The sequence below is a fragment of the Hyaena hyaena genome, unplaced genomic scaffold (assembly GCF_003009895.1).
Source record: "Hyaena hyaena isolate Hyena2069 unplaced genomic scaffold, ASM300989v1 scaffold_1554, whole genome shotgun sequence".
NCBI lineage: Eukaryota > Metazoa > Chordata > Mammalia > Carnivora > Hyaenidae > Hyaena > Hyaena hyaena.
Window position 1 is genome coordinate 45,926 of NW_024082188.1, and position 17,405 is coordinate 63,330.

The following is a 17,405-nucleotide window of genomic DNA, read 5'->3' on the forward strand; positions in this document are numbered from 1 at the left end:
TTATATCATTTATTATTTATATTTATTATTTATTATTACATATATGTTTTTATATATGATAAGGTGGGGACTGGACAGTGTCTACAATATTAAATACTATATATATTATATACTGTATATATATTTAAATACTATATAAATATAGTATCTTAAATTACATAGAATATTTTAAAATTTCCATTAACTTCTTCTGGTTTGGAATATGTATGAACATATATGGTTTGATATATGTATGAATAGATTCACATTGTATATTTTAAATTTAAGACTAAAAATTAGGCATTACAGAAACTTTCTTAGAGACTTCATAAAAGTCATAATATGGCATTTCTCAGACTAGAGCTATGGAAAAAATTATAAGCAGACAGACACAACACAAATGATTGATAACACTGGCATGGCATAGCACTCATGCCACAGGTTGACATAGAAAAAAAATTCTAAGATGTAAAAATAAACTCTATTCCTTCATTCTTTCAGCAGCATATTGCTTAACCAGAATTTGTAGATAATGCTGTTGAGCACACAAATATTATCTTTTTATAACTTGACTATAAATATTGTTTTCATTGTTGTAATTTTTATTCTGGCATATTGATTGGCAACAAAAATATCTATTTAACTACATAGGTTAGCTAATCAAAAACACTTAGAATATTTGCTTAGATTATTGAGACTCCTCTCCTTCCTGTTCTTGAAGTCATAATTAGGTGTCACATGTTTCTTCTGTGTGTCTGAAAGTGTGCCCTTTGTTTCCCCATCTTTCCTTACCTGAATACTATATGTGTGGCTTGTATATCTAAATTAATGTTGAATCATTATTCAGAAATGAGGACCACTAATTGCTAGCTCCTTCTGCTTTACCACAGAAAGCAGTACTGGTTTCACAGTACCAAGTTAGTGTAGCTTTATTAGTAAATTAAATGATCTGCAAAATACAATACTAATGGCCATAAGCTAAGTTTCAGAAGTAAGACTGCATTCTGAAAGTCTCTATGTTGCTTATAACTGTCAGAGCATTTGCTTTATTGTTATAAAACAACAGAGATTTTACTACTGGAGTAACAAAGGATGTATTTCTGAAAGAGGGAGAGATAAGCTATTAATTGAATTGACACTTGGCCTATCTTAGTAGCTTTTATCTTTTAGGTATTATTTGGTTGCGATTGTGAGCAAAGAGTTTATCCTCTGTTTCATGCAAACAGGAGAATATCAGGAATTTATAAAATACAGAAGAAATTTCTATGAGTGACATGGTCTAATTTGTCTGGAAGAAGTCCTTGTCCCAGAAGACAATACAATTCACGTTATTGAGTAGGTGGTTATATAATGTGTTCCCTTATGATATTCATATCCAAGAACTTTAGCGGCAGATAGGATGGCTGAGGAGTTAACTATTCTGTTATTATTTTCAGGCATTATGTTAGATTTTTATACATCAATTTTTTAACCCATACAGAGCTCAGTTATGTATGCCCATTTTACAATGAGAAAATGAGAAAATAGTTTCTTGCCAATATGAGATCACTTGTCTATGGTCATTCAGGTGGAAATTAGTGGAGCTACTATTGCCTTAATGAAATGTCAATCTATTTTCACATAAAACAGAGGTTCCAAAAAATGAGTTTTAAAATAAAGTTAATTAGGAAAATGATAAATGGTCCAAAATATAAAATGTGCTGCATATACAAATAAGCAAAGATTTCACTCTACAGGAATGCAGGAATGTCATTTGGAGTATAACTTCCCTGAAAATAACCAAAGTTACTTGTTAAGGTACATTTTTAAATTCCTTTTAAAAACTTTGAGAGTTTATATGATTTTAGTAAATTATGGGGCCAAATTTGGAGAGAAAAGAGGAATCCAAAGAGATATGGATAGGATATTATGTTTCCAGCAGCAAATTTCTACAAATATAAAATTTATTTGAAAATCACAGAGTGAATGAGAAAGAAACAAAAACCCAAGTCTAACATAAAGTCTAAAAGAGTTCTGTTCTAAAAGATTAGTATCACCAAAGCCTATATCTCAGAGTAAAACGCCCCAGATGTCCACCAGTCCTATCCTGAATCTCACAGCCTGAGTTTGTGTGACCCATCTAATCTAAAGACTTGAGCACTGTGTAAGATAGAGCGACTCATGTAGTGACCAGGTCAAAGCAATTTCAAATTCAAATACTTTATAAAGATAATTTCTATCTAATTCTACAACATTCTAAAACAATACAATAAGTCAAAATAAACTAGAATCAACAGAACCAATATAAAACAAAATAAACCTACAAAGACTGAATATTGAACAATATTAGATAATGATAAATATTTTACTGCTCAAAAATTTAGAAAACAAATAAACATGGAGAAGCAACTGTGTTTATAGGTGTGAGCTTTCCTTTTGGTACTCATTATACAAGTCTTCTTAAAGGGGGGGCATCTCCAAGGGCACCTGCGTGGCTCAGTCGATTAAGTGTCCAGCTCCAGCTTAGATCATAATGTCATGGCTTGTGGGTTCAAGCCCTGTGTGGGGTTCGGGGCTGACAGCTCAGAGCCTGGACCTGCTTCAGATTCTGTGTCTCCCTCTCTCTCTGCCCCTTCCCTGCTCATACTCTGTCTCTCTCTTCTTCAAAAATAAAAATAAATAGGGGCGCCTGGGTGGCTTAGTCGTTTAAGCGTCCGACTTTCGCTTAGGTCATGATCTCGCGGTTCGTGGGTTCGAGCCCCGCGTCGGGCTCTGTGCTGACTGCCAGCTCAGAGCCTGGAGCCTATTTCGGAGTCTGTGTCTCCCTCTCTCTCTGACCTTCCCCTGCTTGCTCTGTCTCTCTCTCTCTCTCCTAGAAATACATAAAAATATTGAAAAAAAAGAAAAGAAAAAAGAAAAATAAACAAATATAAATATATAAATATTATATATATATATATATATATATAAAGTGGGGGCATCTCCACCCTTCACGCTTGCCACAGTATTCAGAATCTGTGTTCTTACTGATCTCTAAGGCTTGGAATCACCTATTTTTAAACTCATAATTTAGACTGCTAAACTGAGTGCGATCTTCTAAAAGCAAAGACGTAAGACAAACATTTTCCATGAATAGGAGGGAAGATCATCTGCAATAAATTCCCTGACTAACTCTTACAGTATGGACCAAATTCCATTACTTCTACTTCTGATTTAGGGGTTATTTTTGGTTCCAAACAAAAATTAACATTTGCAGAAAGTCTTTATTTTTTCCACTCAAGGTTATGGATTACTCACCTTTACAGGGATTCACTTTTTTACACAGTAGTTTTATGTATTATCTACTGATTGGTTGATTGTTTGATTGATTTTCTTACTTTTTCATTCACTTATATATCTGTCTACCTACCTACCTATCTACCTGCTATTTATTAGAATTTAGATACAGTAAAATTCATATAACTAAAGTGTTCAATTTCTTGAGTTTTCACAAATGCATACATTCATTTAACCAATATCCCAAACAATGTAGACACCATTGCTTCATCTCAGAAGATTTATACAGTTTTAGGGCCTACAATACAGTCCTTCATAAATATTCCATGTAAATTTGATTAAAATGTTATCACACAGGTTGCTGTGTAATGTTCTATGAATGAAAATTAGACTACATTTGCTGATAATTTAATCATAGATGTTGATTAAGTCTACCATGTTATTTGTTTACTGTTTGAGGCATTAATTAATTAATTAATTAATTAATGTCTTTATTTATTTAAAGTTGTTACTCCTTTTTCTTTTCTTTTCAGTGTTACCATAGGCTAAATGCATATTTTAATTATTTTTTAGCTTATTTTAGCCTTTGTGTGTTTATTGTTGTTTGAGGTTCTTGGATCTTTACATTGAAATTTTTAGTCAAAAGTTGTAAGTATTGGCAATTGTTTATTCATATATATTTTTCTGCCCCGTTCTCTCTCTCATCTTTCATGGACTATAATTTTATGTATGTTTAATGATTTGATCTTATCCAATGTTAGTTTCTTATTTATCTCAATAATTTTTCCCTTTAAGTTCAGATTGGATAATTTCACAGACTCTGATTTCAATGTTATTTATAGTTTTCCTGATAGCTGCAGTCTGATATTCAGCCCTGCTTATGAATTATTAATTGTATATTTTGCATTCCTTATTTCTAGAATGTCCATTTTTCAAAATTTACTGTTTGCTATTTTATCATCATGACAATTTTTTCCATTGGTCTCAAAATATATTTATAATAAATATGTATTCATTTTAACACCTGAGTCATCATGATGTCTAACATTACTTATTCTTTGATTATTGATCACATTTTCCATCTTTGAATAAATTCTATTTGTTTTTCTTTCATGCTGAAAATTTTAAATAATCCACTGTAGGAAATCTGTATATTATCTTCTTTAAAGAGTCTTAAGATAACATTTGAGGGCAGTTGAACTACTGGCAGATATTTTTGAATTTGTCAGGCCTAGTTTAACTCTTCGTTAAGAAAAGTGACTAGATAGGGTAGAGGTGCCTGGGTGACTCAGTTGGCTAAGGGTCGGACTTCAGCTCAGATCATGATCTCATGTTTTGTGAGTTCAAGCCCCCCATCAGGCTCTGTGCTGACAGTTCAGATTCCATGTCTGTGCTACTATCAGATTCTGTGTCTCCCTCTCTCTCTGCCCCTGCCTCCTGCTCTCTCTTAAAAATAAATAAACATTAAAAACAAATAGAAAAGACACAGGGCATAGCCTTTATTGAAGGAGACATGATTTTCTTCCTCCTAATGCATAGCCCTTTTGGTGCTTCATGTAAGTGTCTGAGATGTTCAATGAAATCTTCCCTGTGACTAGTCAGTAACTTCAACGTCTCCCTGCCTTGTGTTACCATTGATATTGCACCCTGTAGCCCTACAGACACGGATTCTGTTTATGCATAGATCAGCCCTTGGTGCAAACCCATGCAAAATCCTCACACTGGCTTTGTAGTGTTTCTCCGTGCTTCTTCTTACTTCCTACACAAATTCCAGCCACTTCAGCAAATCTCAAATTGCTGTCACTTTAGCAAAACAAGGCTATAATCTCTATGACTTGACTCATTATTCTTAGATTCCACTTAGTGTCATGGTAGCAAAAGTGCCTCAGTCAGAGTTCAGCTAAATGTGGACTTATTTCATGTCTTTCCTTTCTCTCAAGGTTGACACGTTTATATTTTTTGTCACATACATAAAAACTGTTGCCTCATATAATTTTTTCAGTTTTATCATTGTTTATGGTGAAAATTCAAACTTAATACCAATACTTCTATTCTGTGCCCAAACCAGAAATCCCTCTGACATAATCTTTATTCTTCAAAAATTCCTTACTCTTTGGTCTACTAGTAGAACATTTCCTATAGTTATATTTTATTTATTTACTTTCAATTTAATGTTTATTTATTTTTGAGAGAGACACAGAGTGTGAGGGGGGGAGTGGCAGAGAGAGAGAGAAGACATAGAATCCAAAGCAGCCTCCAGGTTCTGAACTGTCAGCACAGAGCCCAACACCAGGCTTGAACCCACGATTGTGAAATCATGACCTGAGCCAAAGTTGGATGCTTAACCGAGTCAGCCACTGCATTCTCTTATTTCAGTGGTATTTTGGAACAAAGAAGAAATAAATGTGTTTGGTCAGTCTGTTTTCATGAATTTGAACCATAGGATATTACTTTTAACATCCAATAGACATATGTATACACAATATTTCCTGGTATTTTATAGATACTGTATTATGTCCTATGTTCTGAGTCACTATTCATATATTTTGGATGAATTGTATTTAAAATATATGAATACTGAAAGGAGATGTATCTAGAAATGCCCATTTGTGATTTACTGGGAATAATTACAAGGATGAAGAAAGAAAAGTAATCAAAGACTCTTATCTTCTCCGGATCTAAAGCCCCATTACCTCATCGAAAAAGCTGCTGAAGGAAAGGAGGAGTAAGTGAATAGTATTTATTGAAACCTTTCTCAGGTTTAGTTTTTTGGTTTGGTTGTTGTTGGTTTTTTTTCGTTTGTTTGTTTTTGGTTTTTTTACAAATGGAATCTCAATTCTTATAAAAACAATGCTTCCCCTCTAAACTTTACCAAAATGAAACGCTTTTCTAAATACTCTAAATATCAAAGGCTTGAATTCAGACCTTTGGTACTCCAAAGCCTGTTTTGTTTATACTATAATAGTCTGCCATTCTGGAATTAAGACAATTATTTTTTACCAGTGTTCAGGGAACACTCTTTCAACTTCCTTTTTTTTCAGTTATACAAGTTCTTTTTAAGATACTTTCCATAAGCCATCCTCATGAGAAGTAAATGTATGCACCAAAAGAATAATCTTGAAAAGTCTTCTTCCTCCTGCTATTTAACAAATAAAAGAAACTTATTATCATATGAAAACACTCAAAAATGTTTAAATCTAATAGCTGTCCCCCATTTAGAATCTCTAAACCTGCTTCTTCTGAAGAATTAACATAGGAAGACAGTATTCTTGGTGATATGCCATAAAGATCTGTTATGGTTCAGATGACACATAAATCCTATTTTTAAAAAAATACAAAAGAGAATCTCTATACATTGTATTTAAGCAACCTTTGGTACAAAGCTAAGATCTACCAGAAAATGAATGCATAATCCTCTTTATTAGTTTAGGTATATACCGGATTATTTTTTAAAAGAACCAGGGATAAGAAATATAGGTAGTAAAGTTTATATGACCTTTTAAAATTCTAGAATATCCATTCTGAATAACTGAATAGAAATAAAAATAATGGAAGATAACCCAGTTTAAATATAAGTGAATATATTTGACAGTAGAAATATAAACACAATCATAGGGGTGAGTTGTTTTTAATTAAGGCCTTTAGCTAAATAGGCACTTAATATCAGTTATAAAAAGTATTACTTCTATGACGATGACAAATTCTTTCAGATGGCAATTATATTTTTTAGGAGATTTGAGAAAATGGAAGTGTGCTTTCTCCTTTTATAGTGAAGTTTCTACTAAATTCTTGTGATAATGTTTTCAGTATACATCATTTCACTGTCAAACAAAATATCCTTGATTAAACACACGAAAAGGGGAAGTAAAAAGCATGAGACAAAACCTCTCCATATTCAGGCTGCCACCAATTGCTTTCTTGTCTAATTTGAATTGTGCAGTAGCTAATCATATTTTGGCACTTTCTTGTCATCAAAGCATTTCATGAAATTATCCCATTACAATATTTTTCTCAGAGGCTAAATTAACACAGACGACAGTTTAATTGACATGTTTCTTCTTCTAGTACTGTTGCCAATTAAACAAATTGCACCATATTTTCATATTCATTTTTTAAATTATTTGTAAAATTGTAGCCACAGATTTTTATTTTTATTTTTATTTTTTATTCTCAAGTTTCAGTTTCTTGGTCAGGACTGAAAATAGTGCCTAGCTTGATAAACTCACTGGGACCTTACTTTCTGAGAAAGTCTCCTGTACCACTTATTGGGTAACAGGCCTTAATACTGGATGTTATGTTTACATTTGCTTCCAATAAATTTCAGTGAGGCAAATAACTTAATAAATCCTGAAAAATTATATAAGGAAGGAATGTTTCAACCCAATCTAGAGGTTATTCTCTTGACCTTCTTAGTTTCATTAAAAAATTTTTCTTTTAATTACAAAGTATATATGGTTACATAATTGAGAGAAGAATTACTTATGCAGGGAAATAAGAAATACTATATCATGAACTTTTAATACTTGAAAACAGTGCCTAAATGACTATAATCAAATCAAACCATCCCTTTAAGCACAAACTAAATGGCACTCGCTTCCACTCTCCATTTTACCTATAATCCTACCAGTTCTTTCTTTTTTTAATTTTTATTTTAATTTTTATTTTTTGAGGAGGTATTTTCTAAGGTAAACACTCTTCTTTCTCATACTTTTATTTAAAATGTTAACCTTATTTTAACTCCCTCTGATACTCAATCCACTATTTCATGACTCAACAAACTTGCTGTAAGAAAGCATAGAGTAAATATTTTAGTTTTTGCAGGTCGTATGGGTTTTTGGTCAGCACTGTTACTGTAGTGAGAAATGGCACAGACATGTAAATGAAGTGTGACTGCATTCCACTAAAGCAGCTGATGTGCCAGACATAGCCCACAGAACATAGTTTGCTGCCCCTGCACCGGATCTTCAGAAAGAAACTTTCTGAGGGCAGGAATTTGGTCTGTTATTCTCACTGTTCTAACCCTGGTACCTAAAAGCATCTGGTACATAATGGGTAATCCATAAATATTTAGATCTGTTGCACATATACCTAGAATAAAACATTTGGCAAAATACAACTTTATGTGACATGGAGACCACTTGGATCCTGTAGAAATAAGACTTTTACTGGCTAATGATTTGACTGGCAGATGAATTACTGTGCCTGTGATGGCAGAGCGGACTCATGTTTCTAATGGACTCAAGTGCCGCACTTGATTTTCATTGTGAATGTGGTTAAAATAAACCAATTTCCCGGCTAATTCCTGCATAGACTTTCATAGAGTGACATGAGCTTCACTGTGTGAATTGCATGCAGTTGTCACATTGAGTTATTTCCGGACATAGATTTCAAGCCCTTTATCATGTTTGGGTTAAAGATCTCATTAACTTACTGGTGCTGCCATTTTGCCTGTCTTTGAGCCTGTTCCCTTGATGGACTCTTGTCACCTTGGTCAATGGGCAGAAATCCATTCCTGTCTGATTGCTTGAATTTATTTTTCTTAAAATATTTTCCTTTATACCCATCTTCAGACCTCAGTGCTTTACACAATGGAAAGAAGACACAAACATCAGTCTGGAAAATGTAGCTGCTACCTATGTGCAATACCCAGTCCAAGCAATTGAACCTCTGAGAACGCCTAATGCCGGCGTGGTTTTATATGGGTATCACTGTGCTCCCATGATCACTTATCATAAAGCAAGAGACAATTGGCCCAACGTTCCCTCTTGCCTGGTTTTGTGTACAAAAAACAAAAAAAATTAAATAAATAAAATAAATAGAATAGAGCAAATAAGAAAAAAAAAACACAAACAAAACAAAACAGTCCTGCAGCTGGAAGGCAACTTTAAAGAAAAATGATGTTCATAGCTATCCTGCCAGTAGCTGGCAAAGCAGTTTTTATAAAACATATTTAATGTTTACAACCACTTGGAGGCTGGGGAAATAGTAATACTTTAAAAATATGTTTAATGTTTTGAACCACTCAGTGGCCAAGAAGCAGCCCCTGCTAACATATATTTAATGCTTAGAGTCATTTGGTGGTTAGGAAAAAAAGGAACTTCTTGTTAATTTTTAACATTTATTGCTGATCAGTGGTGCTCCAGCAACTATCAGTGTAGCACGCTTTATGTTTAGGGAGTCAGCGGGCTGCCACTAAAACAATTCATACACTTCTCTCAAGGCCACACAAAAACTGTCAATAGCATTACCTTTGCGATTGTACTGCTAATAAAAACATAGGAATCAAACAGACAAATAAAATGCTCCCTGAACACACAGTCGTAACATCCTATGGCCCTGAAAACAGCTCTGCCGTGCTGTGTCCTGTGGACACTTCGCTGCAGACACCAGAGGGTCACCAGGCCTTGCTCAATTTCATCAGATGTGTTACAGCAGCTCAGCAGATTGGAAAGCACAAGTGTAATCTGATAATTGGTGTTTCTTACAAATCAACAGCTGTCTCCACAGATTAAGACAAAAAAGTGCTCTACACTTAAGAACATGTAAATCGGGATAGAACGACTATTAGGCTTTTAAACAGACTTGGTATAGCTTGTAGCAAAAACGATAGTAAATATTGAGCTCATGTGTCAGAGGGAGGCACTACATGAAAAAACGGGGGAGTGATAATTAGCTAGGACTGCTGCAGGTTAGGCAGTCTCCTGCTCGTTTCTTGAGAATGATCATCAAATTATTAACAGGATCCGTCCCCGTTTATTGATTGTGTTTATCCAGGCGTTGTAGCGAGTGTTACCTCTAAATTCTCTCTTTTACTACTTGCAGTAACTCTGGGAATTAGGTCTTTTTATTCCTCATTTGCAGGTAATGAAACCAAAGCACGATGAGAACAAATAACCTGATCAAGTCCTCACAACCACGGAAAGAGTGGGGAAGGGATTTGTACTCTTAAGTTTAACATTCACGTATTGCAACAGAATGTGTTACAACAGATTTGTCCTCTGTCTCTGTAAATATCTATTTCTATATCTATATAATTAAAAAAAAAATTTCTAAGTTTTAAGAGACAGAAAAAGACAGAGCATGTGTGTGGGAGGGGCAGAGAAAGCGAGAGATACAGAATCCGAAGCAGGCTCCAGGCTCTGAGCTGTCAGCCCAGAGCTCAAAGCTGGGCTTGAATCCATGAACAGAGAGATCATGACCTGAACCCATCAGACACTTAACCAACTGTGCTACCCAGGCGCCTCCCCAGATCTATATCTATATCTATATCTGTATCTGTATCTATATCTATATCTATATAACTATAGCTATATCTTATTGAATATAAGAATAGACAAGATATTTCCCAATGTGGAAAAAGAATTTCAGAAAACAGTATTTAAGCAAATATGGCTTATCGGCTACTTCCTAGGTCATCTTTGGCCTCAAAATTTGGACTCAGCTGAATAAATTATGAAGGAGATTAAAATCAAATGAAAGACCCTTGATTTAAACACAATTTAATGCATATGGGAAATACAACCCAGAGATAATCACTTCTAGAAACATGTTAAGTTCCTTTAAGAATCAAAGAGAGTGCTTGCTCTTTGCTAACCTTCTAGAATAATTCAGTCCTAAGGCCTAGGTAGGGTGGGCAGAGAGAGGTTTTCGTACTGGCAGGGATGTTGGGGTGGAGGAACTGGAAAAATCTACAATAGACCAGAACAAGGTATCGAAGCCTTAGCCGAGTGAGAAAGGTGTCCACACAGAGGTCGGTTGGCATGAAGAAGGCAGGTTATATGTGGGAAATATGGCCTGGTATGGGGACTCAAAGTCCTGGTGACACGCACAAAACCTCCACAGGAAGGTAGAGAAGATAGTGGAAACAGCCAATGCAGATTTTCAAAGTTGGAGTGGAATCGCTGGAGCACCTGCAAGGTGTTGGGAGCCTGAGAGGCAATGAAAGACTGGTGGCAGAAAGGGGACTTGATCAAAGAACAAACTACATTCATTAAGGATAACAAAAGCCAGATTTTTCACTCTTGCAAAAGAGCTGTAAGTTATAAAAGTGTTTTAAAAAACTGGAATAAATCATGGTGTTAGATTAGAGTAAGAAGTATTGGTACAAAATCAAGGTTTTCAATATATTTAGAATGATACAGAAATAAATATGATGTACATATATACATATAGATATATTCTTTAGCTGTGTCAACTGAGAGGGCCTGGGAAGAATGATTTTCCAAGAGCAAAGAACACACAGGACAATCAGATTTAGGTTTCTAAATATTATTCTCTATGAGAGTGGGGGGAGAGTGTCTTGGAAAAGTCGCTTCTCCCAGAGTCGAGGAAGGAAAATGCAAGACAAGTCCCATGTATATTTTGGGGCCAGAGAAGAAGGGAATATTCAAATAATGAAGAGGTGATGTTGAAAAGACACAAAAATCAGCTTATAGTGTCTTTAGTTCTACTTTGCATTTCAGGCTAAAACTGATAAGTGCAATATTAAAACCAATAATGGTGCTAATAGCTTAGAACCAATTTAATACAATAAGAAACCTCGACACTACACTGACATAAACTAATAGATGGATAATTGGAAAGTGTGATGAGGACCAGGTTATGTCTCTAGTTTCAAAACTTCCCTTGACAAAATATGTAATAATTACAAAAAGATAAAGAATGACATTACAATAGAATCATCATCTAATGTAGATAGCCTCTAAGATGGACCTCAGTTATACCTGCCTTCAACATTCACATCTCTGGCTAATTCCTTTCCCTGCAGAGTAAAATGGGCTTATCAAGCTGATCGTAAAAAATAAAATATAGCAGAAGAGATAGGATATCAATTCCAAGATAAAAGCCAGGCAACTGGACCTGGAAGTACATCCCCCATGTAGGTGAATCTTCAGAAAAGCCATATTCCTTACTGCCAGTTTGACCCTAAATCCACAAGACACATTGACACAGAGACATCCAGCTAAACCGAGCCCAAATTCATGACCCAGATAAACCAAGAGATAATACATACTTTGAGTCTTAATGCCTCTAAGTCCTGGTGTAATTTGTTACATAGTAGTAGATAATAGCAATTTTGTACATGGTAGTGGGGTGAGCTATAACAAACACTAAAATGTGGTAATTGTTTACAGTTAGGCAATGAGATTTGAGGAGGATGTCATTATAAAATACCTTGAACACACTCTCTATTGAATGTTGGACTTGGAAGGTGCTGCATGTAAGGACTTTCAGGAAAGAAGAACATTATATTGGAAACTAGAGGGTCACTGTTAGGCAATGACAGAAAATTTAGCATTTAACAGAAATAGACCCAATGACTTTGGAACAAAAGGATCCAAGTCTTGCTGGTTTTTAAGATTACTAGTCTTCTCAGATGGCAAATGATGCTAAAATTAAGAAATAGTTTCTAAGGAAAAATCAAATCCAGGACACATAGGAAAGCATGTCCAAAAGAGAAAGCCATGGAGTGACTATAAATTTTTTGTTAAGATCTTAGGTAGATCAAGAATGGTTCATTGGTTTACTGTCTAGTCAGACAAATCTCCCCGCTTTAGAGATTAATGGGTAAGTGTGACTCAAAGATCCTTTCTAGCTAACAATAAGGATTCTAATTCATGTAAAGACTTTGTCATTCAGGCACCTCAGTAGGGTCCAAGGTAGAGAGAACTTTTCTTGAAGGGATTTTTTGGTCTAATTCAGTGAGCCCCCAAAAGATTCATGGGATACCCATACTACTGACAAAATAAAGAGTTCTATATACAGATACATCAAAGGTGTGAACTGAAAAAAAAGAGTCAGAGACTGCACAGTAAGAATAGGCTTTCGAACCCTTTGAATTCTATTGGCAGGAAGCCAGCCAAGAGCTGCTTAGCTGCAAGTCTGGCTACCTTTCATAAGAAAGGAAGGGCAGCTCAGAGGGTAGAGCCAAGAGCTGAGGTGAAATAACAGAGTCATGGACAGATATTCTCAGCCTTGAACTTAATCAAAGAACTTGCAATATTTAGCCACTAGATTTTAAGAATGTGATGGGCCAGTAATTCCTTTACACTGTGGATTACCTTCTTTTTTGAAAATTATAAATTTATTTTCAGAGTAAGAGAGAGCATGAGGAAGGGGCAGAGAGAGAAGGAGAGAAGAATCCCAAGCAAGCTCCACACTCAGACTGAAGCTCGATGTGGGGTTTGATCTCATGACCATGAAACCATGACCTGAGCCAAAATCCAGAGTTGGATGCTTAACCGATTGAGCCACTCAGGTGCCCCATTTTCCTTCTTTTTAAATAGAAATGTCTAGAAATATTTTCATGTTTATCTCACCATTGTGTGTTAGATGTGGGGATGGGGGTAAATAACTGTTTTCTTTAGCATCAGAAATCTTCAGATCAAGGGGAAATAAATGTAAGGAGCCTCATTTGTGCTTGCCCTTGATTCTATGTTGAGTTTATGGATTTTGAACTCATGCAATGAGGGAAAAAGATTTTTGGGTCCTAAAAAGTGCTGAGTATATATTGCATAACACAGCAACATGAATCAGTGGGCTCCAGAGGGTAAACTGTGGTAGGCAGACTATAAGAGAGCCTTCAACGATCCCGGTTTCTTTGTATTCATTTTCTTGGGTAATCCCATTTCCTGAATGGGGCCTCGGACTTACTTTTAATAATTGGAATATAACAGAAATGATAGGATATTACTTTAAATATTAGATATAAATATAGACTGTGGCTTTGATCAGAGATATTATTTTCTCTAGCTGTCGCAGATAGCTCTTCCTGGGGCCAGGTAGTTGCTACATTGTGAGGTAGCCCTGGAGAAAGGTCTACCTAGCAAGATCCTGAGGTCTACCAATTGCCATATGAGTAAGTTTGAAAGCAAATTCCTACCTTTTCCCGATTAATCCTTTGGATCAGACCATAGCCCCAGCCAACATCTTGGATACAACCTCTGGGAGACCTTGAGCCAAAGGTACCCACCCAAGTCACTTTTGGGTATCCATGCTCCTGTGAGATGATAAATGTTTGTTGTTTCATACTGCCAAGTTTGTGGCTAATGTTTATGCAGCAAGGGATAGCTAATACACAATATTCATCAAGTAATAAAAATTAACATTATTAGTAATGAGACGAATCAAACCCTGTCCAAACTGATAGGATGCAACAAGAATACAGCATCAAGTCTGTGATGTACCTAACAAAGAAGCATATCCTAAATTTGTACATGAGGAACCATTAGGCAAACCCAGTATGAAGGGCATTCTAAATAATAATTGGCCAGAAATCCTTAAACTTGTCCCCAAATCAAGAAAGAGTAAGGAATTGTTCCAGATTGAAAGAAACTAACGAGATACGTCATTTGAATACAGTATGCAATTTTGATCATGAAAATTTTGTTCCGTTGGGGCAGCTGGGTGGCTCAGTTGTTTAAGCATAAGACACTTGATTTTGGCTCAAGTCATGATCTAATGGTTCTTGAGTTTGAGCCCCACGTCCAGCTCCGCTCTGGCAGTGTGAAACTTGCTTGGTATTCTCTGTCTCTCCCTCTCTCTTTGCCCTTCCCCTGCTTACACACACACACTCTCTTTTTTTTTCTCTCTCTCTCTCACAAAACAAATAAAGAAAGAAAGAAAGAAAGTTTTGTTCTGTAAGATATTGAAAAAAACTTAGGAAGCTTAAATGGGGCCTAAGATTACATTGCAATAATGCATTAATGTTAATTTCCTGATTTTAATAATCACATCTTGGTTCTACATGGAGAGTGTCTTGATTCTTAGAAAATACCTAACATTCTGTCTCCAACGTCCTGACAAAGATTCTGCTTACAGGGCACAGACAGAAACCAGTGATAGTTTACTTGTTTCTACTATACTACTTAGGGCTGCTCTCTGCAGCTGTCGATGGCTCATTTGGTAAGATATATATTTGCTTGAGCATTTATTGATAAAAGGATGTATGGAGATTTATGTTTCTAAATTATAATAATGGTGTAATAAATTAATATTAGGTATAGACCCCTTTTTCACTATTTCCTTTTTGGAGTTGGACTACTTAAGTAATGGCCATGTAGAAAATATTCTCTGTTTAAAAACCTTCAAAAAGCACCAGCAAAAATTTCCTCTTAGCACACATCCCCAAACCTTATGTAAAACAAAATAAAGTTCATGGGGGGGGGGGGAGGAGTATCTGTTAATTTTTAAATTAAGCCAGCAGTGTAATTCTCTTTAGATATACCTTATTTTATTTATACCTAAACTACTTCTTATTCTTTTAAGTCCCTGAAAAAGAAATAGTATTCCTTAGATTTTGTTCGACACAGGGACCCCCATTCTCAGGTATAAAATAAAATATAAAATAAAATAAAATAGGGGCGCCCGGGTGGCTTAGTCGGTTAAGCGTCCGACTTTCGCTCAGGTCATGATCTCGCGGTTCGTGGGTTCGAGCCCCGCGTCGGGCTCTGCGCTGACTGCCAGCTGGAGCCTGGAGCCTGTTTCAGTCTGTGACTCCCTCTCTCTCTGACCCTCCCCTGCTCACGCTGTCTCTCTCTCTCTCTCTCTCCTAGAAATAAATAAAAAACATTAAAAAAAATAAAAAATAAATAAATAAAATAAAATAATAAAATAAAACAATCATTCCAAAGTCTTCACCAGCTCATCTAGGATTGAAAGCTAAATATAAGGCCCAAAGACATTTTAGAAGCCACTATAGGATACAACTGATTTCAATCAACTTTGTTTCCCAAGAGCCCGAGAGTCATGCCTACTTTCTGATATTGGAGTTAAGTTTATATATAAAAATAAAGATGAAATAGTAAACAATACTCCACAAAATTACTGTAATAGTTATGTACTAAAACAGGAAATACAAATCTTGAGTTGGATCACCTGGCCCTGACTATTGCTCAGGAAATGGCTGATCATACTACATAAATTATGATTTACATTTGGCATTTATCAAACATGTCATAGAGACCTGGTTATGCATGATTCAATCAGTTGCCTCAACATGGCTTAGCTCAGGCAGAGGATGATAATACAAGTATGAATAAGGGTTTAAAGATGTTACACCAGTCAGCTCTCTAGGAAAAGTTACTTAAACTGCATACCATACCCATGCATAACCACTAGTATTAAAGAACATTACTGTAATTCACTGTTACTCTAGTGATCTTAAAGAATTAAGACCACATTCACAATGTCCAAATCTGTCTCCAAGGAGAAAGTCTGAGTTGGGGAATATCTGAGTTGGGATCATTAAGCAATTTCCTTGGGTCAGAGTAAAAGCACTTTATCTGTGAATATTACTTCTGTGGCATATTGGATGTAGCACAAGTTAGTAACAAAGTGACCTTTCTCTTAAGCAATTCATATATTCACTAAAATTTTCTTCAACTTTCAGGAACTAAATATATTCCTTAGTCTGATAAGTCTTAAATATTGATTTTCCTCTGAAATCTCTGGTCACCACCACTCCCCTTTGCGTAGTTATGGTCTTTGCAATTTTCACTTGAGTTCATTTCCATTCCATGTTTAATTGTTCATCGTATTTTCTGATGCACAATCTATTATTGCTAATGACATTTGTATAATAAATTGTTTTGATGTCCCAATATTTCTTGATCCTTTGTATTACAAAATAAGCTATTTGATTCTATTTTTAAAGTGGTTGATTCTTCTCCAATATTGTACTAACAACATTGTCAATATTGAGAAAGGACAGTTATCCTAGAGAATATTCAAACACAGATATGTAAAACCGACAGCAGGATTTGTTGTGACAACAACTATATTGTCTAACAAACCATGGTGAATTCCATTTAGTATTCTTTCTTTTTCATTTTTTTAAAAATATTTTATTTATTTCTGAGAGAGAGAGAGAGAGAGACAGCGTGAGCAGGGGAGGGTCAGAGAGAGTGGAAGATACAGAATCTGAAACAGCCTCCAGGGTCTGACCTGGCTGCCAGCACAGAGCCCAACGTGGGGCTCGAACCCACGAACCGTGAGATCATGACCTGAGCCGAAGTTGGACGCTTAACCGACTGAGCCACCCAGGTGCCCCAACTCCATTTAGTCTTGAACAAACAGAATTTTGAAATCCCAGAGAAAATGATGCAGAAGGAGGAATTGCCTAGAAGGGATGCTGAAAAAGATAACAAGAGAGGAGTAATCACTGGACTGAG